The sequence below is a fragment of the Rhinichthys klamathensis genome, unplaced genomic scaffold (genome assembly GCF_029890125.1).
Source record: "Rhinichthys klamathensis goyatoka isolate OS25496 unplaced genomic scaffold, OSU_Roscu_1.1 h1tg000019l_1, whole genome shotgun sequence".
In the NCBI taxonomy this organism is placed as follows: Eukaryota; Metazoa; Chordata; class Actinopteri; order Cypriniformes; family Leuciscidae; genus Rhinichthys; species Rhinichthys klamathensis.
Genome location: NW_026606570.1, coordinates 1893315 through 1915964, shown reverse-complemented (window position 1 = coordinate 1915964; position 22650 = coordinate 1893315). Strand labels below are relative to the sequence as shown.

Below are 22650 nucleotides of genomic sequence, written 5' to 3'. Positions count from 1 at the left end.
CTGATGCAACTTCAGAAAGAGTCTATTATTATGCATAGAAAGATCATGATTAAAGACTCTTTGTCCAGAAATGTGTTCATAAGGTCAAATATGGTGTAATCTATGGTTGAAGTAACATCAAAAGAAGTCTGTGAGTATGCAAAGTAAGTTAACATATTTCTGGCCAAAGTCTGTTCTAAGGCTTAGTAGGTCAAATATGGACCACTCTCTGGCTGATGAAACATCAGAAGGTGTCTATGAGTATTTATAGAAAGTTCAAGATTGAGGACGCTTTGTCCAGAAATGTGCTCATAAGGTCAAATATGGTCTAATCTATGGTTGAAGTAACATCAAAAGAAGTCTATGAGTATGCATAGTAAGTTAGCCTTTGATAAGACCGTGGCCAGAAATATGTTAAGAAGGTCAAATATGGACCACTCTCTGGCTCATGAAACATCAGAAGGAGTCTATGAGTATTTATGGAGAGTTCAAGTTCAAAGACTCTTTGGACAGAAATATGTTAAGTGGGTCTAATATGGACCACTCTATGGCTGATGAAACATCAGAAGGAGTTAATGTATTGTATGTATAGAAAGATCAAGAACAAGGATTCTCCGGCAAGATATATGTACAAAAAGTCATATTTGAACTACTGATGAAACTTCAGAAGGAGTCTATTATTATGCATAGAAAGATCAATATTAAAGACTCTTTGTCCAGAAATGTGTTCATTAGGTCAAATATGGTCTAATCTATGGTTGAAGTAACATCAAAAGAAGTCTATGAGTATGCATAGTAAGTTAACATATTTCTGGGCAAAGTCTGTTCAAAGGCTAAGTAGGTCAAATATGGACCATTGTCTGGCTGATGAAACATCAGAAGGTGTCTATGAGTATTTATAGAAAGTTCAAGATTAAGGACTCTTTGTCCAGAAATGTGCTCATAAGGTCAAATATGGTCTAATCTATGGTTGAAGTAACATCAAAAGAAGTCTATGAGTATGTATGGTAAGTTAGCCTTTGATAAGACCTTGGCCAGAAATATGTTAAGTAGGTCAAATATGGACCACTGTCTGGCTGATGAAACGTCAGGGGTCTATGAGTATTTATAGAAAGTTCAAGTTCAAAGAGTCTTTGTCCAGAAATGTGTTTATAAGGTCAAATATGGTCTAAACTATGGTTGAAGTAACATCAAAAGAAGTCTGAGTCTGCATAGTAAGTTAGCCTTTGATAAGACCTTGGCCAGAAATATGTTAAGAAGGTGGTCCACTGTTAAATGTTAAATATATTAAGCATGAACCACTGTCTGGCTGATGAAACATCAGAAGGAGTCTATGAGTATTTATAGAAAGGTCAAGTTCAAGTTCAAAGACTCTTTGGTCAGAAATATGTTAAGTAGATCTAATATGGACCACTCTATGGCTGATGAAACATCAGAAGGAGTTAATGTATAGTATGTATAGAAAGATCAAGAACAAGGATTCTCCGGCAAGATATATGTACAAAAAGTCATATTTGAACTACTGATGAAACTTCAGAAAGAGTCTAGTATTATGCATAGAAAGATCAAGATTAAAGACTCTTTGTCCAGAAATGTGTTCATAAGGTCAAATATGGTCTAATCTATGGTTGAAGTAACATCAAAAGAAGTCTGTGAGTATGCAAAGTAAGTTAACATATTTCTGGCCAAAGTCTGTTCTAAGGCTTAGTAGGTCAAATATGGACCACTGTCTGGCTGATGAAACATCAGAAGGTGTCTATGAGTATTTATAGAAAGTTCAAGATTGAGGACTCTTTGTCCAGAAATGTGCTCATAAGGTCAAATATGGTCTAATCTATGGTTGAAGTAACATCAAAAGAAGTCTTTGAGTATGCATAGTAAGTTAAAATATTTCTGGCCAAAGTCTGTTCAAAGGCTAAGTAGGTCAAATATGGACCACTGTCTGGCTGATGAAACATCAAAAGGTGTCTATGAGTATTTATAGAAAGTTCAAGATTAAGGACTCTTTGTCCAGAAATGTGCTCATATGGTCAAAAATGGTCTAATCTATGGTTGAAGTAACATCAAAAGAAGTCTATGAGTATGCAAAGTAAGTTAGCCTTTGATAAGACCTTGGCCAGAAATATGTTAAGTAGGTAAAATATGGACCACTCTCTGGCTCATGAAACATCAGAAGGAGTCTATGAGTATTTATACAAAGTTCAAGTTCAAAGACTCTTTGGCCAGAAATATGTTAAGTAGGTCAAATATGGACCACACGGCTTATGAAACGTCAGAAGCACTCTGTGAGCATGTATAAAAAGATCAAGTTCAAGAACTCTCTGGCCAGATTTATGTACAAAAGATCAAATTTGAACTACTGAATTAACATCAGAACATGTCTTTATGTTTAGAAAGTTAAAGGTAGAGGACTCTTTTGGCCAGAAATATATTCAAGGATAAAAGCAGAAAACAACTAACTAATTTTGCTGTTCATTGAAGAGATTACGTGTGTTTGTTGCATTGCATTGTAATATCTATTTTACTATGTGTATTGGAGATAAACCATCTGTGCTGCTTGCACAGCAATGCACACAAGAACTATACTTTTTCGGTTGTGCATTGAGATAACATAAGCAGGGATTCATTGAACATAATCTTAAAACTTAAAACTAAAACTTAATCTAAAAACTTACTGAATTCGTCGTGCTATAAAGTATAATACTATGCTAAATATGCTATCTTTCATAGCATTCATAAACTAACTTGTTTCGTTTTGCAATGAAGAGATATTGCATTACATATGAGTGGTTGCATCGCAACGCATACAGAACTAATTAATTCCCATGTGCATTGAAGAAGTAGCACATGACATACCGGTATGTGATGTTTCATTGCAATCCATGCACGAGATAAATGAATCCGCTATGCATTTATTTGCATGCAAAATCTAACTTATTTCTGTGCATTGAAGAGTACAACATATGTGCTTGTAGCATAGCGCTGCATCCAGGACCTAAGTTTACTGACTTTATGCATTGAGGAATCACAGTAGTGACATGGTCTTTTTCATTGAACTGTATACAATAACTAACTTATTCTATTGTGAATTATTCAATCTTCGGTTGTGTATTCTTCAAAGTTAGATCTTGTAATGCAATGCAACAGCACACATGTATTTTCTTCAATGAACCGCAAAATGAGTTAGATGTTGTATGCATTGGAATGCAAAAGCACGTGTTGTGACATCCGAAAGTGGGTAACACAACATGCATGCTTTTGCATTCCAATGCATAAAACAACTAACTCATTTTGCTGTTCATTGAAGAGATTACATGTGTGTTGTTGCAATGCATTGCAAGATATTACTTGGAGATAAATCATCTTGCTGTTGCATTGCAATGCATACAAGAACAAACTTATTCCGATGCATTTTACTGTTGCTCTTCTAGTGCATTGCATACTCAGTCTAACTTATTTCACTGGGCAATTAAGAGATATCGCATAACATATGAGCTGTTGCTTTGCAACGTATTCCATTGCAAAGCTATGCATTTTGCACAGCAATGCATAAAGAACTAAACTCATTCCGTTGTGCATTATTCACGCATGTTGAGTTACCACTTCGGATAGCACAATATGTGTGCTTTTGTATAGCAATGCATAAAGAACTAAACTCATTCTGTTTTGCATTGAAGATATAACATCTGGACTGTTTCATTGAGCATACTCAATCTAACTGAATTCGTTGTGAAGTGAAATACATGAAATATGCTATCTTTCATGGTATTGCATAAAATAACTAATTTGTTTTGTTTTGAAAGGAAGAGATATTACATTACATATGAGCAGTTGCATCGCAACTTACACAGAATTATTTAATTCCCCTGTGCATTGAAGAAGTAGCACTGACATACTTGATGTTTCATTGCAATCCATGCACGAGACAAATTAATCCGTTGTGCATTTATTTGCATGCAAAAGCTAACGTTTTCATTTTGCATTGGAGAGATACAACATATGTGCTTGTTGCATAGCGCTGCATATAGGACCTGAATTTACTGACTGATATGGTCTGTTTCATTGAACTGTATACAATAAACTAACTTATTCCGTTCATATACAATAACTGAATTATTCAATCTTCTGTTGTGCTTCTTCAGAGTAATTTAGATCTTGCAATGCAATGCAACGACAAATATGTAATCTCTCCAATAAATGATGTTTCCTAACAAAGTTCGGGAGGAGCATGTTCAGATAATTAAACACATGTGGAGCACATTCAGGTAATCAAGCCTAATTAGACACGAGTGGAGCACACTCCCAATCAATGAGGTAAGAGGTATATATTCAGCAAACTTAACTCAGTTCTTTGACAGTCTAACAGCATATTGGTTCGACCTTCTTGCTACCATGTCTCAACTCCAGCTCTTCCCATCCGATGAGGAATCTAACTTCTCACCGGATCCTCAGCCACAATCAGCTGACCCAAGGACAACTCCTTCTCTACCCAACATTTCAACTGATCCTCAGGCTTCTCCACGCGGCCGCCTGCCTGCCCGAACAGCTACACGCTCGCCTAGACGCAGAGGCCAGCCCTCGCCTCCACCAGCGAGACATCACAATCCCTCCCCTGCTTCTTCCTATCGCTCGGCCGTCCCAACAATTCCACCAATTGGAAAGTGGACAGTTTTAGGATTGAGGCAAGCGCTGATCAATTCAGATGTTCAGTTCTCGCGAAGGATGAACAAAGCGGAACTATACGCCTTGTATGTATCCTTGCAATCAACTAACCTCTCTCCGAAGTCCATGCCGGCCCCGAAAAGGACCAGCAGGCAAAGCAAAGCTCAGGATTCACCTCGCTCGACAACACCACCATCGCAGCGTACCAAATCCAGTTCTCTTTCAGCATCAAACCGCAGCAGAAGGCCTTCAGCAAGCTTGGGCCGCGCCCCAGTTCCTTCTGCTGTCAGACCTCGCCAGCAGGCTGCAGCTTTGGTTGAAACCAGGCCCGCCGACCTTCCCTCAGCATATCAGAACATGGCTCCTGCTGTTTCTAATAATCCTTTTTCTTTTCAGTGGCCTCCAGCACCTGTCCCAGATGCTAGCGCGAGGCTGCCTCCGCTAGCATTGGAGGCCCAATCATTTCAACCTACCTTTACAACAGCTACTAATCCCTCTTCTTTTCAGTGGCCAGCAGCTCCAGTAGCTCAAGCTAGCGTGAGGCTGCCTCCGCTTGCAGCACAAGCCCACTTTTCTCAGTTTCAACCTTCCTTTCCTTCTCATACTTTTAATCCTCTTCCCCAAGCCCCAGAGGCCAATTCAAGCGTGAGGCTGCCTCCGCCGACAATTGCAGCCCCGGCCTCGGCTCCTTTCAGCTCTCTTCTCCAGGCAAAATCTCTCCACTCTCTCTTCACAGCAACTCAGATGCCTGTCCCATCGAACGCCGTTGCCGCGGAGCCGCCCCCAGTGTCCCACAACATCCGAGCACAGATCCTGTCAGGTGCAGACGTAGATCTTTCATCTCTTCTCTCTCTGTTACCTGTAACCGAATCAAACCGCCAAATAGATTGTGGGGATTTTTCTGTCACTTTAAAAAACCCAAATCCACATTCATCACGTTTACTTTCTTTTTCCGAGTTCACAATTGCTTTCAGCCGTTTCACTGAAGTAATCTGCTCTGCCTTCCCCCATAGGCGGCGCGAATTAAACGATTACTTATCAATTATAGCCGAACTTGCGCTGTCCTATGGAGGAGGGCACTTCTACACATACCACAAGCTCTTTTCCGCCAAGTGCTCTGTCCGGGTCGCCCAGTGGAACCAATGTCCTTACTGGGGCGCTCTTGATCCAGATCTACACAGCAGGGTTTTCCTAGGCTGCAGGAACATTTCATGTGCGGTATGTAGGTCAGTGGCACATTCAACCACAACATGTCCTCAAATCAACCCCTCCATCCCCCCCTGCCCAGACTCAGCCCCAGTTAAATCAACCAGCTATGTGCCAAGACTTACAACCAATGAAAATCCCGATGGAGGAAGACAGCAGACAGCCTCCTTTTCAAACAGCAGGCAGCTGTGCAGTAGTTTTAACCATGGGAGGTGCTACAGACAGCGTTGCCGGTTTCTCCATGTCTGCAATTTCTGCGGCGGTGCCCATGCCCGCCATGTTTGCCCAGTGTTCAAAGCAGTCAATAAAAAAACATCAAAAAATTACTTGTCGACTCCCGTGAATATTTCTCGCTTAGCAATCGAACTAGCTCATCACCCGGACACCCACTTCACACACTATCTTCTGTCCGGCCTCGAGCACGGTTTCAAACCTGGCGTGGAATGCCCACTCTCTCAAAATATTGTCTGTAATAATCTTCAATCTGCTATGGCTGAGCCCGATGTAGTAGACAACCTGATCAAAAAAGAAGTCGAGTCAGGCTTCATGATTGGTCCTTTCGACAATCCTCCTTTCGAAGTTTTTCGTATCAGCCCCATTGGAGTGGCCACAAGAAAATTTTCTGGTAAAAAACGCCTTATAATTGATTTATCAGCCCCACATGATTCCCCGTTCCCAAGCATTAACAGCTTGATCCCCCTTGACGAATTTTCTCTCAAATACCATGATGTAGATCAGGCGATCGACATGATAAAAATCGCGGGTCGGGGAGCTTGGCTGGCAAAAATCGACATCACTTCTGCCTTCAAAGTGATGCCCATCCATCCAGATTCATGGCACTTATTCGGTGTACGCTGGCAAGGAAAATTTTATTTTTCCGTACGCTTAACTTTCGGATGCAAAAGCAGCCCCAAAATTTTCGACACGCTATCAGAAGCTGTTTGCTGGATTTTGTCAAACAATTATGCGATTCCTCACCTCATTCACTTGCTAGATGATTTCCTAATCATTTCGCCTCCCGACGCCATCCCAGCCGCTCATATCCTCACCGTTCAAAATGTTTTTTTCAGAGCTTGGGATCCCCATCGCCCAGGAGAAAACCATGGGTCCCACCACATCCATCGAATTCCTCGGCATTAACTTAGATTCAGTACAATTCCAGGCTTCCCTGCCAAAGGAAAAAATTGACAGGATCATACTCGTCTCATCTACCCTCATTGACCGCTCAAATTGTTCCAAACGCGAACTCTTATCCCTGCTCGGCCACTTAAACTTCGCAATGCGCATCATTCCACAAGGCCGCCCTTTCATTTCGCATCTCCTCTCACTCGCTTCTTCGGTTCACGCACTAGAAGACCTAATTTCCATATCTCAGATGTGCCGTGATGAACTCAGGTTATGGATAACTTTCCTAAAACAGTGGAATGGCCTATCCTTTTTCTATAACGATCTCGTTTTTTCTCCAGTCGATATCCAATTATTTACAGATGCGGCCCCCTCAATTGGCTTCGGGGGTTTCTACCAAGGACGCTGGTTTGCATCTCCGTGGCCCCCCCAACTCCAAGACACGACTCAGTCCTCAGCCCTATTTGAGCTTTACCCTCTTGTGGTAGCAGCCTTCCTGTGGGGGAAAGGATGGGCCACCAGTAGCGTTTTAGTGCATTGTGACAATGAAGCAACCGTTGAATGCATTAATAAAGGCCGTTCCCATTCACCCGCCCTGATGCCACTCTTAAGACGCCTAATCTGGATCTCAGCGTGTGATCAGTTTATCATAATTGCCAAACACATCCCCGGGTCTGAAAATCTAATCGCTGACTCTCTGTCTCGTTTTCTGTTTCAGAAATTCAGGATGCTGGCTCCAGAGGCAGACCAATTCCCAACTCCAGTACCTCACTATTCAGAACTAATATTCCCGTAACCCACCCTCTAAAACAACTCCTCGACACATCACTGGACACCATCCTCCAAGCAGTTTCTCCCAGGACCCTCCAATCTTATGTGACAGCTTGGAGGTGTTTTAAAGCATTCCACTTCTCATACACCTTGCCATTCCCTGATTTTTCTCTCCTTTCAATCACCTCATTCATCTCCTACCTTAACAGCATTAAGGGCCTCCAAGTTGGAACCATCAAAGGTTACCTGAGCGGCATCCAGTTTTTCCACAAATTGATGTACGGCGCTCCCTCCCCAGAGATAAATAATTCACAAACCTCCCTTCTGGTCAAAGGAATTCAACGATCTCATCCCACCCATCCCGACACCAGACAACCCATAACACTAGATATTCTCACAAAATGTATTCATGCCCTCCGCACAGTCTACCAGCCTCTCGAGACAGCCCGTACACTCGATGCTATGTTTATTCTAGCATTTTTCGGCTTTCTTAGATGCTCGGAACTCGCCATCACTTCCAAATTCGACCCAAGAGTCCACCCCACCATCTCAGACTTATCAGTACTGGATAGTGAAACCATCTCATACTTGATTAAGCAAAGCAAGACAGACCAATCCAAAAAAGGCCATTTCATCTACATCTTCAAACTCTCATCGCCAATCCAACCATACCAATCCATTCAGGCATATCTTCATTGGAGAAGCTCCCAGGCTAAATCCCACCTTGATCCCCTATTTATAGATGACTCCAACAAACCTGTGACACGCTTTTGGTTCCAGAAACATCTCAAATCCGTTCTTCAACAGTCAGGCATCCAAGCAAAACATTTCTCCAGTCACTCTTTCCGCATCGGAGCAGCAACTTCAGCTGCCCAAAAAGGCCTCTCCCAGCAGCAGATACAAGCTCTCGGAAGATGGTCCTCAGACGCTTTCCAAAGCTACATCAGGACCAACCGGTTCCACATTAAAAAAGCCCACCAAACCCTCATCGAATAAAACCCTCCGGGTCGTCCACCTGGGTGTTCTTCCTTCTTCCAGTGATCTAAATTCCCAACTGACAAAGCAAAAACTCTCCCAGCGGACATTGCATAATTCTGTCCAGCGAGCATTGGTCTCCCAGCGGACATTGCAAAGCATCTATGTTTTCTCCTTTTCCTGTCCAGCGAGCATTGGTCTCCCAGCGGACATTGCAAGCATCTATGTTTCCTCTTTTCTGTCCAGCGAGCATTGGTCTCCCAGCGGACATTGCATAATTCTGTCCAGCGAGCATTGGTCTCCCAGCGGACATTGCATAATTCTGTCCAGCGAGCATTGGTCTCCCAGCGGACATTGCATAATTCTGTCCAGCGAGCATTGGTCTCCCAGCGGACATTGCATAATTCTGTCCAGCGAGCATTGGTCTCCCAGCGGACATTGCATAATTCTGTCCAGCGAGCATTGGTCTCCCAGCGGACATTGCAAGCATCTATGTTTCCTCTTTTCTGTCCAGCGAGCATTGGTCTCCCAGCGGACATTGCATAATTCTGTCCAGCGAGCATTGGTCTCCCAGCGGACATTGCATAATTCTGTCCAGCGAGCATTGGTCTCCCAGCGGACATTGCATAATTCTGTCCAGCGAGCATTGGTCTCACAGCGGACATTGCATAATTCTGTCCAGCGAGCATTGGTCTCCCAGCGGACATTGCAAGCATCTATGTTTCCTCTTTTTCTGTCCAGCGAGCATTGGTCTCCCAGCGGACTTTGCATGCATCTATGTTTTCTCTTTTTCTGTCCAGCGAGCATTGGTCTCCCAGCGGACTTTGCATGCATCTATGTTTTCTCTTTCCCATCCAACAGGTATCGATTTCCCAGCGGACAGCAGGAAATCTCCAGTCCGGGCTTCCAAAAAACGCGCCACTCCACCGTCAGCCGGTAGGGCCCATCAGCCCGACGCTGTGAGCTGCTCCCGTCGGAAGCTACATGGGCCCTCCTGGTTGGGCATTCCCAAATCTTGTCAACCAGTAGGGCCCGTCCGCCCAGCGCAGTGAGCTGCTCCCGCCAGAGGCAACACGGGCCCTCCTGGTCAGGCGGCATAAATCACGCTGTTCATCGGCCGGTAGAGCTCGCCTGTCTGACGCTGTGAGCTGCTCCCGTCGAGAAACGGTGCGAGCCCTCCCAACTGTTGTTCCAAATTACGACTGCTCCCCGTTCGTGAGCCAGCAGGCCCTCCTGGTCAAGCAACCAGGCTTATTCTCAAAACGCCAGCCCGCCAAATTCTCTGCGTTTTGGGGGGTCTTTAGTCTGGCGGCTGTCCTTTGCTCTTTGCTTTTGGGGGAGCACTCTGGGTTCGGGCAAAAATTTCCGAGCTCGGAGCCCTCCCCCTGGACAGCACGCCAAATACGCATAATCTTTACTCTGTTTAATTGATGTAAATGTGAACTCGTGAAATGATGTTTCCTAACAAAGTTCGGGAGGAGCATGTTCAGATAATTAAACACATGTGGAGCACATTCAGGTAATCAAGCCTAATTAGACACGAGTGGAGCACACTCCCAATCAATGAGGTAAGAGGTATATATTCAGCAAACTTAACTCAGTTCTTTGACAGTCTAACAGCATCCCTCCACCACCCCATCTCCTCACTTCTTCTCCTAAATACTCTTACAACAAGGGGGAGCACTCTGGGTTCGGGCAAAAATTTCCGAGCTCGGAGCCCTCCCCCTGGACAGCACGCCAAATACGCATAATCTTTACTCTGTTTAATTGATGTAAATGTGAACTCGTGAAACAGCAAAATGAGTAAGGTGATGTATGCATTGGAATGCAAAAGCACGCGTGTTGACATCCGTAGGCTAAACAACATGCATGCTTTTGCATTCCAATGCATAAAACAACTAACTAATTTTGCTGTTCATTGAAGAGATAAAACACAATATGTGCTCTTGCACATATGAAAGTTATAGAGTTATACTTAGTCTAACTTATTTCGCTGTGCAATGAAGAGATATCGCATACCACATGAGCTGTTGCATCGCAACGCATACAGAAGTAATTAATTCCCTTGTGCATTGAAGAAGTAGCACATGACATATGTGATATTGCATTGCATGTACGATATAAATTAATCCGTTGTGCATTTATTTGCATGCAAAAGCTAACGTTTTCATTGTGCATTGGAGAGATACAACATATGTGCTTGTTGCATAGCGCTGCATATGGGACCTGAATTTACTGACTGACATGGTCTGTTTCATTGAACTGTATACAATAAACTAACTTATTCCGTTCATATACAATAACTGAATTATTCAATCTTCTGTTGTGCTTCTTCAGAGTAATTTAGATCTTGCAATGCAATGCAACGACAAATATGTAATCTCTCCAATAAACAGCAAAATGAGTAAGGTGATGTATGCATTGGAATGCAAAAGCACCCGTGTTGACATCCGAAAACTTAACAACATGCATGCTTTTGCATTCCAATGCATAAAACAACTAACTAATTTTGCTGTTCATTGAAGAGATAACACATATGTGCTCTTGCAGATATGACGTAATAGAGTTATACTTAGTCTAACTTATTTCGCTGTGCAATGAAGAGATATCGCATACCACATGAGCTGTTGCATTGCAACGCATACAGAAGTAATTAATTCCCTTGTGCATTAAAGAAGTAGCACATGACATATGTGATATTGCATTGCATTGCATGTACGATATAAATTAATCCGTTGTGCCTTTATTTGCATGCAAAAGCTAACGTTTTCAGTTGTGCATTAAAGATATAACATATAACATATGACCTGTTTCACTAAACTGATTTTTAACTAACTTATTCCGTTGTGCATTATTCACGCATGTTGAGTTACCACTTCGGATAGCACAATATGTGTGCTTTTGTATAGCAATGCATAAAGAACTAAACTCATTCTGTTTTGCATAGAAGATATAACATATGCACTGTTTCTTTGAACATACCCAATCTAACTGAATTCGTTGTGAAGTGAAAAACATTCAATACTATCTTTCATAGTATTGCATAAAATAACTAATTTGTTTTATTTTGAAATTAAGAGATACTGCATTGCATATCAGTTGCATCGCAACATATATACAGAACTCATTCCCCTGTGCATTGAAGAATTAGCACATGATATAAGTGATGTTTCATTGCAGTGCATGCACGATATAAATGAATCTGTTGTGCATTTATTTGCATGCAAAAGCTAACTTATTTCATTGTGCACTGAAGAGATGCAACTTATGCTTTGCTGCATTGCACTGCAACTTCCATTGTGCATAAAATACATAAAATTCCCCTTCGGATAACACAATATGCGTGCTTTTGCATTACACTGCATAGAACAACTAAATCATTCTTGTGTGCATTGAAAACATAACATAAAAGGAAAGCAGTCGTTTTATTGCACGGTATACAAAAACTTCCGTTGTGCAATCTTCATTCTGCTATTGTGCATTCTTCAGAGTGTTAGATCTTGCAAGTTAGCATGAGTTAGATGTTGTGTGCATTGGAATTCAAAAGCACACAGTTGTGATACCCAAAAGGGAGATAAACCATATGTGCAAACTGCAAAGCATTGCAAAGCATACTAGAACAACACTCATTCATTGTGCATTATACACTGTATACAAGAACTAACTTAATCCGTTGTGCATTCATGAATAATGTATGTATTGTATACAAAAACTAACATCCTCCGTTGTGAAATGGAGAGATAAAAACGCAATATAGTAATGTTGCACTGCATCGCATACAATATCTAAATAATTTGATATAGCACAACATAAATTGCAGTACATGCAGACAACTACGAACTTGTTCCGATGTTCATTGAATAGATACCACACCATGTGTGCTCTTGCATTGCACTGCTAAATCTAGCTAAATTGACACGTGGATTTAAGAATTGACAAATAATAAGGTATCTTTCATGGCAATTAATTCCATTGTGCATTGAAAAGATACATGACAATTTCACTGTTTCATCGAAATCTATACAAGAACGAATGCAGCCATCGAGTAGTTCAAATATGACATTTTGCACATATTTCTGGCCAAAGAATCCTTGAACTTGATCTTTCTATACATACTCATAGACTCCTTCTTGATGTTTCATCAGCCAGACAGTGGTCCATATTTGAACTAAACATATTTCTGGCCAAAGTCTTATCAAAGGCTAACTTACTATGCATACTCTTAAACTTCTTTTGATGTTACTTCAACCTTAGATTAGACCAGATTTTTCCTCATGAACACATTTTTGGACAGAGTCCTTATTCTTGAATTTTCTATACGTCACTCTGAAGTTTCATCAGCCAGACATATTTGGCCCACCTAACATATTTCTGGCCAAAGAGTCATTGAACTTGAACTTTCTAAAAATATAGACTCGTTCTGATGTTTCTTCAGCCATCCAATGGTTAAAATATGATATTTTAAACCTATTTTTGTCCTGAGAGTCCTTAAACTTTCTTTAAATACTCATAGACTCCTTCTGATGTTTCATCTGCCAGACAGTGGTTCATATTTGACCTAATTAACATATTTCTGGCCAAGGTCTTATCAAAGGCTAACTTACTATGGATACTCATAGACTCCTTTTGATGTTACAACAACCATAGATTAGACCGTAATTAGTCCTTAATCTTGAACTTTCTATAAATACTCATAGACTCCTTCTGATATTTTATCAGCAGGAGAGTGGTCCATTTTTGACCTTCTTAACATATTTCAGGCAAAACTCTTATCAAGGGCTAACTTACTATGCATACTCATAGACTCCTTTTGATGTTACGACAACCATAGATTAGAACATAATCTATGGTTGAAAGAGTCCTCAATCTTGAACTTTCTAAAAATACTCATAGACTCCTTTTGATGTTTCATTAGCCAGACAATGGTCCATATTTGACCTACTTAACATATTTCTTGCCAAAGTCTTATCAAAGGCTAACCTACTATTTATACTTATAGACTTCTTTTGATGTTACTTCAACAATATATTAGACCATATTTGATCTTATGAACACATTTCTGGAGAAAGAGTCCTTAATCTTGAACTTTCTATACATACTCAGACTCCTTCTGATGTTTCATCAGTAGTTCAAATGTGACTTTTTGTACATATATCTTGCCAGAGAATCCTTGAACTTAATATTTCTATAGATACTCATAGACTCCTTCTGATGTTTCATCAGCCAGAGAGTGGTCCATATTTTACCTACTTAACATATTTCTGGCCAAAATCTTATCACAGACTAACTTACTATTTATACTTCTAGACTTCTTTTGATGTTACTTCAACCATATATTAGACAATATTTGATCTTATGAAAACATTTCTGGACAGAGTCCTTAATCTTGAACTTTTATACATACTCAGACTCCTTTTGATGTTTCATCAGTAGTTCAAATATGACTTTATGTAAATTTTTCTTGCCAGAGAATCCTTGAACTTGATCTTTCTATACATACTCATAGACTCCTCCTGATGTTTCATCAGCAAGAGAGTGGTCCATATTTGACCCTTTTAACATATTTCAGCCCAAAAAGTCTTTGAACTTGAACTTTCAATAAATAATAGACTCCTTCTGATATTTCATCAGCCAGACAGTGGTCCATATTTGACATACGTAACATATTTCTTGCCAAAGTCTTATCAAAGGCTAACCTTCTATGCATACTCATAGACTTCTTTTGATGTTATTTCAACCATTGATTAGACTATATTTGACCTTATGAACACATTTCTGGACAAAGAGTTCTTAATCTTGAACTTTCTATCTATACTTATAGACTCCTTCTGATGTTTCATCATCAAGACAGTGGTCCTTTGACCCACTAAACACATTTCTGGCCAAAGAGTCTTTGAACTTGAACTTTCAATAAATAATAGACTCCTTCTGATGTTTCATCAGCCAAAGAATGGTCCATATTTTACCTACTTAACATATTTCTGGCCAAAGAGTCTTTGAACTTGAACTTGAACCTTTATAAATACTCATATTCTCATTCCGATGTTTCTTCAGCAAGACAGTGGTCCACATTTGACCTACTGAACACATTTCTGGCAAAAGAGTCCTCGATTTTGATCTTGCTATTCATTCTCATAGACTCCTTCTGATGTTTCATCAGTAGTTCAAATATGATATTTTGAACCTATTTTTGGCCTGAGAGTCCATGAACTTTCTTTAAACACTCATAGACTCCTTCTGATGTTTCATCAGCCAGACAGTGGTCCATATTTGACCTACTTAACATATTTCAGGCCAAAGAGTCTTTGAACTTGCACTTTCTATAAATACTCATAGACTCCTTCTGATATTTCATAGATTAGAGCATATTTGACCTTATGAACACATTTCTGGACAAAGAGTCCTTAATCTTGAACTTCCTGTACATAATCATAGAATCTTTATGAAGTTTCATCAGTAGTTCAAATACGACTTTTTGTACATATATCTTGCCAGAGAATCCTTAATCTTGATCTTTCTATACATAGTCATTGACTCCTTCTGATGTTTCATCAGCCATACAGTGGTCCATATTTGACCTACTTAACATATTTCTGGCCAAGGTCTTATTAAAGGCTAACTTACCTTGCATACTCATAGACTTCTTTTAATATTACTTCAACCATAGATTAGAGCATATTTGACCTTATGAACACATTTCTGGACAAAGAGTCCTTAATCTTGAACTTTCTGTACATAATCATAGAATCTTTATGAAGTTTCATCAGTAGTTCAAATACGACTTTTTGTACATATATCTTGCCGGAGAATCATTGAACTTGATCTTTCTATACATACTCATTAACTCCTTCTGATGTTTCATCAGCCAGACAGTGGTCCATTTTAGACCTACTTAACATATTTCTGTCCAAAGAGTCTTTGAACTTGAAATTGAACTTTCTATAAATACTCATAGACTCCTTCTGATGTTTCATCAGCCAGACAGTGGTCCATATTTGACTTCCTTAACATATGTCTGTCCAAAGAGTCTGAACTTGAACTTGAACTTTCTATAAATACTCATAGACTCCTTCTGATGTTTCATCAGCCAGACAGTGGTCCATATTTGACTTCCTTAACATATGTCTGTCCAAAGAGTCTGAACTTGAACTTGAACTTTCTATAAATACTCATAGACTCCTTCTGATGTTTTATCACCAGGAGACTAGAGTGGTCCATTTTTGACCTACTTAACATATTTCTGGCCAAAGTCTTATCAAATGCTAACTTGCTATGCATACTCATAGACTTCTTTTGATGTTACTTCAACCATAGATTAGAGCATATTTGACCTTATGAACACATTTCTGGACAAAGAGTCCTTAATCTTGAACTTTCTGTACATAATCATAGAATCTTTATGAAGTTTCATCAGTAGTTCAAATACGACTTTTTGAACATATATCTTGCCGGAGAATCATTGAACTTGATCTTTCTATACATACTCATTAACTCCTTCTGATGTTTCATCAGCCAGACAGTGGTCCATTTTAGACCTACTTACTGTAACATATTTCTGTCCAAAAAGTCTTTGAACTTGAAATTGAACTTTCTATAAATACTCTTAGACTCCTTCTGATGTTTTATCACCAGGAGACTAGAGTGGTCCATTTTTGACCTACTTAACATATTTCTGGCCAAAGTCTTATCAAATGCTAACTTGCTATGCATACTCATAGACTTCTTTTGATGTTACTTCAACCATAGATTAGACCATATTTGACCTTACGAGCAGATTTCGGGACAAAGAGTCCTTAATCTTGAACTTTCTATACATACTCATAGACTCCTTTTGATGTTTCATCAGCCACAGACAGTGGTCCATATTTGACCTACTTAACATATTTCTGGCCAAAGAGTCTTTGAACTTGAACTTGAATTTTCTGTAAATACTCATAGTCTCCTTCTCATGTTACTTCAACCATAGATTAGACCATATTTGACCTTATAAACACATTTCTGGACAAAGTGTCCTTAATCTTGAACTTTCTATTCATACTCTTAGACTCCTTCTGATGTTTCTTCAGTAGTTCAAATATGACTTTTTGTACATATATCTTGCCAGAGAATCCTTGGACTTGATCTTTCTACACATATAACTCATAGACTCCTTTTGATGTTTTATCAGCCAGACAGTAGTCTAAACTTGACCTACTGGACATATTTCTGGCAAAAGAGTTCATCAAAGGCTAACTTATTATTCATTCTCATAGACCTCTTTTGATGTTACATCATCCATATTTTAGTCCATATTTGACCTATTAAACATTTTTCTGGCCATAGAGTCTTTGGACTTGAACTTGAACTTTCTATACATACTCATAGACTCATTCTGATATTTCATTAGTCAGACAGTAGTCCATATTTTAACTAACGAATATATTTCTGGCAAAATAGGCCAGATCATCAAAATCATCAAAGGCTACCTTTCTATGCGTTCTCATAGACTCCTTTTGATGTTACATCAAGCATATATTAGTCCACATTTGAACTATTGAACATTTTTCTGGCCAAAGAGTCTTTGGACTTGAACTTGAACTTTCTCTACATGAACTTGAACTTTCTATACTCATAGACTCATTCTGATATTTCATCAACCAGACATTAGTCCATTTTGACCTATTGAACATATTTCTGGCCAAAGAATCATTAAAGGCTATCTTACTATACATTCTCATAGACTTCTTTTGATATTATATCAACCATATATTAGTCCATATTTGACCTATTGAACACATTTCCGAGTATATTTACCGTATATAAAGGTAAAGTTTAAAGACTCTTTGACCAGAAATATGTCATATTACTGTAAGTCATATTTGAACTACTGTTGAAACATCAGAAGGAGTCTATAGAAATTGAGCATATATAAAATGTTCCAAATCAAAGACTCAGAAATATGTTCGTTATGACAAATTTGAAAACTTGTCTGGGTGATGTAACATCTGAAGGAGTCATCAGTATGTATGTTAAGTTAAAATTCAAGGACTCTTTGGAAAGTTCAAGATCTTGGACTCATTGGCCAGAAATGTGTTCAATATGTCAAATATGGATTCATATATGGTTGATGTAACATCAAAAGAAGTCTATGAAAATGGATAGTAAGTAAGCCCTTGATGATACTTTTGCCAAAAATATGTTCTGTAGGTCAAGTTTGGACTACTGTCTGCCTGATAAAACATCATAAGTCTATATGTATAAAAAGTTCAAGTTCAAGGACACTTTGGCCATTTATGGGGAATAGGTCAAATAAGGACTAATACAATGGTTAATTTAACATCAAATGAGTCTGCATTGTAAGTTAGATTTTGATGACTATTTGGTCAGAAATATGTTCAGTAGGTCAAATATGGACTACTGTCTGGCTGATGAAACATTCAAAAGAGTGTGTGTATGAATAGAAAGTTCTAAATATATTCTAAATGTCAAATTTGAACTACAGGATGGTTGAAGAAACATCAGAACAAGTCTATATGTTTAGAAAGTTCAATGTAGATGACTCTTTGGCCAGAAATGTGTTCAATAGGTCAAATGTAGACTAATATATGGTTTATTTAGCATTAAAAGAAGTCTATGAGAACACATAGTAAGTTAGACTGTGATAACATTTTGGCCAGAAATATGTTACTGTAACTGTCTTGCCAGAAATATGTTCAGTAGGTCAAGTTTGGACTACTGTCTGGCTGCTGAAACATTAGAAGAAGTCTATGAAAATGTTTAGAAAGATCAAGTTCAATGATTCACTGACAAAAAATATGTTCAAAAGGTCAAATTTGGCTGAAGAAACATCAGAACAAGTCTCTATGTTTAGAAAGTTCAAGATTAAGGACTCTTTGTCCAGAAATCTGAGAAATCTGCTCATTTGTTATGTAAGTCAAAAATGGACCACTCTCCTGCTGATAAAACATCAGAAGGAGTCTATGAGTATTAATAGAAAGTTCAAGATTAAGGATTCTTTGACCAGAAATGTGTTCATAAAGTCAAATATGGTCTAATCTATGGTTGAAGTAAAAACAAAAGAAGTCTATGAGTATTTATAGTAAGTTAGCCTTTGATAAGACCTTGGCCAGAAATATGTTAAGTAGGTCAAATATGGACCACTCTCTGGCTCATGAAACATCAGAAGGAGTCTATGAGTAATTATAGAAAGTTCAAGTTCAAAGACTCTTTGGACAGAAATATGTTAAGTGGGTCTAATATGGACAACTGTCTGGCTGATGAAACGTCAGGAGTCTATAAGTATTTATAGAAAGTTCAAGTTCAAGTTCAAAGACTCTTTGTCCAGAAATGTGTTTATAAGGTCAAATATGGTCTAAACTATGGTTGAAGTAACATCAAAAGAAGTCTGAGTATGCATAGTAAGTTAGCCTTTAATAAGACCTTGGCCAGAAATATGTTAAGTAGGTCAAATATGGACCACTGTCTGGCTGATGAAACGTCAGGAGTCTGTGAGTATTTATAGAAAGTTCAAGTTCAAGTTCAAAGACTCTTTGTCCAGAAATGTGTTTATAAGGTCAAATATGGTCTAAACTATGGTTGAAGTAACATCAAAAGAAGTCTATGAGTGTGCATAGTAATTTAACATATTTCTGGCCAAAGTCTGTTCAAAGTAGGTCAAATATGGACCACTGTCTGGCTGATGAAACATCAGAAGGTGTCTATGAGTATTTATAGAAAGTTCAAGATTAAGGACTCTTTGTCCAAAAATGTGCTCATAAGATCAAATATGGTCTAATCTATGGTTGAAGTAACATCAAAAGAAGTCTATGAGTATGCATAATAAGTTAGCCTTTGATAAGACCTTGGCCAGAAATATGTTAAGTAGGTCAAATATGGACCACTCTCTGGCACATGAAAAATCAGAAGGAGTCTATGAGTATTTATAGAAAGTTCAAGTTCAAAGACTCTTTGGACAGAAATATGTTAAGTGGGTCTAATATGGACCACTCTATGGCTGATGAAACATCAGAAGGAGTTAATGTATTGTATGTATAGAAAGATCAAGAACAAGGATTCTCCAGCAAGGTATATGCACAAAAAGTCATATTTGAACTACTGATGAAACTTCAGAAAGAGTCTATTATTATGCATAGAAAGATCAAGATTAAAGACTCTTTGTCCAGAAATGTGTTCATAAGGTCAAATATGGTCTAATCTATGGTTGAAGTAACATCAAAAGAAGTCTATGAGTATGCATAGTAAGTTAACATATTTCTGGCCAAAGTCTGTTCACAGGCTAAGTAGGTCAAATATGGACCACTCTCTGGCTGATGAAACATCAGAAGGTGTCTATGAGTATTTATAGAAAGTTCAAGATTAAGGACTCTTTGTCCAGAAATGTGCTCATAAGGTCAAATATGGTCTAATCTATGGTTGAAGTAACATCAAAAGAAGTCTATGAGTATGCATAGTAAGTTAGCCTTTGATAAGACCTTGGTCAGAAATATGTTAAGTAGGTCAAATATGGACCACTCTCTGGCACATGAAACATCAGAAGGAGTTAATGTATATGTATAGAAAGATCAAGAACAAGGATTCTCCGGCAAGATATATGTACAAAAAGTCATATTTGAACTATTGATGAAACTTCAGAAAGAGTCTATTATTATGCATAGAAAGATCAAGATTAAAGACTCTTTGTCCAGAAATGTGTTCATAAGGTCAAATATGGTCTAATCTATGGTTGAAGTAACATCAAAAGAAGTCTATAAGTATGCATAGTAAGTTAACATATTTCTGGCCAAAGTCTGTTCAAAGGCTAAGTAGGTCAAATATGGACCACTCTCTGGCTGATGAAACATCAGAAGGTGTGTATGAGTATTTATAGAAAGTTCAAGATTAAGGACTCTTTGTCCAGAAATAGCTCATAAGGTCAAATATGGTCTAATCTATGGTTGAAGTAACATCAAAAGAAGTCTATGAGTATGCATAGTAAGTTAGCCTTTGATAAGACCTTGGCCAGAAATATGTTAAGTAGGTGGTCCACTGTTAAATGTTAAATATGTTAAGCATGAACCACTGTCTGGCTGATGAAACATCAGAAGGAGTCTATGAGTATTTATAGAAAGGTCAAGTTCAAGTTCGAAAACTCTTTGGACAGAAATATGTTAAGTAGATCTAATATGGACCACTCTATGGCTGATGAAACATCAGAAGGAGTTAACGTATAGTATGTATAGAAAGATCAAGAACAAGGATTCTCCGGCAAGATATATGTACAAAAAGTCATATTTGAACTACTGATGAAACTTCAGAAAGAGTCTATTATTATGCATAGAAAGATCAAGATTAAAGACTCTTTGTCCAGAAATGTGTTCATAAGGTCAAATATGGTCTAATCTATGGTTGAAGTAACATCAAAAGAAGTCTATGAGTATGCAAAGTAAGTTAACATATTTCTGGCCAAAGTCTGTTCTAAGGCTAAGTAGGTCAAATATGGACCACTGTCTGGCTGATGAAACATCAGAAGGTGTCTATGAGTATTTATAGAAAGTTCAAGATTGAGGACTCTTTGTCAAATATGGTCTAATCTATGGTTGAAGTAACATCAAAAGAAGTCTATGAGTATGCATAGTAAGTTAGCCTTTGATAAGACCTTGGCCAGAAATATGTTAAGTAGGTCAAATATGGACCACTCTCTGGCACATGAAACATCAGAAGGAGTCTATGAGTATTTATAGAAAGTTCAAGTTCAAGTTCAAAGACTCTTTGTCCAGAAATGTGTTTATAAGGTCAAATATGGTCTAATCTATGGTTGAAGTAACATCAAAAGAAGTCTGAGTATGCATAGTAAGTTAGCCTTTGATAAGACCTTGGCCAGAAATATGTTAAGTAGGTGGTCCACTGTTAAATGTTAAATATGTTAAGCATGAACCACTGTCTGGCTGATGAAACATCAGAAGGAGTCTATGAGTATTTATAGAAAGGTCAAGTTCAAGTTCAAAGACTCTTTGGACAGAAATATGTTAAGTAGATCTAATATGGACCACTCTATGGCTGATGAAACATCAGAAGGAGTTAATGTATAGTATGTATAGAAAGATCAAGAACAAGGATTCTCCGGCAAGATATATGTACAAAAAGTCATAGTCCAGAAATGTGTTCATAAGGTCAAATATGGTCTAATCTATGGTTGAAGTAAATCTATGGTTGATTTCTTGGTAATCTATGGTAATCTATGGTTGAAGTAACATCAAAAGAAGTCTATAAGTATGCATAGTAAGTTAACATATTTCTGGCCAAAGTCTGTTCAAAGGCTAAGTAGGTCAAATATGGACCACTGTCTGGCTGATGAAACATCAGAAGGTGTGTATGAGTATTTATAGAAAGTTCAAGATTAAGGACTCTTTGTCCAGAAATAGCTCATAAGGTCAAATATGGTCTAATCTATGGTTGAAGTAACATCAAAAGAAGTCTATGAGTATGCATAGTAAGTTAGCCTTTGATAAGACCTTGGCCAGAAATATGTTAAGTAGGTGGTCCACTGTTAAATGTTAAATATGTTAAGCATGAACCACTGTCTGGCTGATGAAACATCAGAAGGAGTCTATGAGTATTTATAGAAAGGTCAAGTTCAAGTTCAAAGACTCTTTGGACAGAAATATGTTAAGTAGATCTTGGACCACTCTATGGCTGATGAAACATCAGAAGGAGTTAATGTATAGTATGTATAGAAAGATCAAGAACAAGGATTCTCCGGCAAGATATATGTACAAAAAGTCATATTTGAACTACTGATGAAACTTCAGAAAGAGTCTATTATTATGCATAGAAAGATCAAGATTGAAGACTCTTTGTCCAGAAATGTGTTCATAAGGTCAAATATGGTCTAATCTATGGTTGAAGTAACATCAAAATAAGTCTATGAGTATGCAAAGTAAGTTAACATATTTC

At 38.5% G+C, this 22650-nt stretch overlaps 1 pseudogene; it reads left to right on the top strand.

Annotated features, from left to right (window-relative positions):
* Positions 1-4196: 4196 nt before the first annotated feature.
* On the top strand, positions 4197-7863 carry LOC130071294 (uncharacterized; annotated as a pseudogene).
* The last annotated feature ends 14787 nt before the right edge of the window (positions 7864-22650 follow it).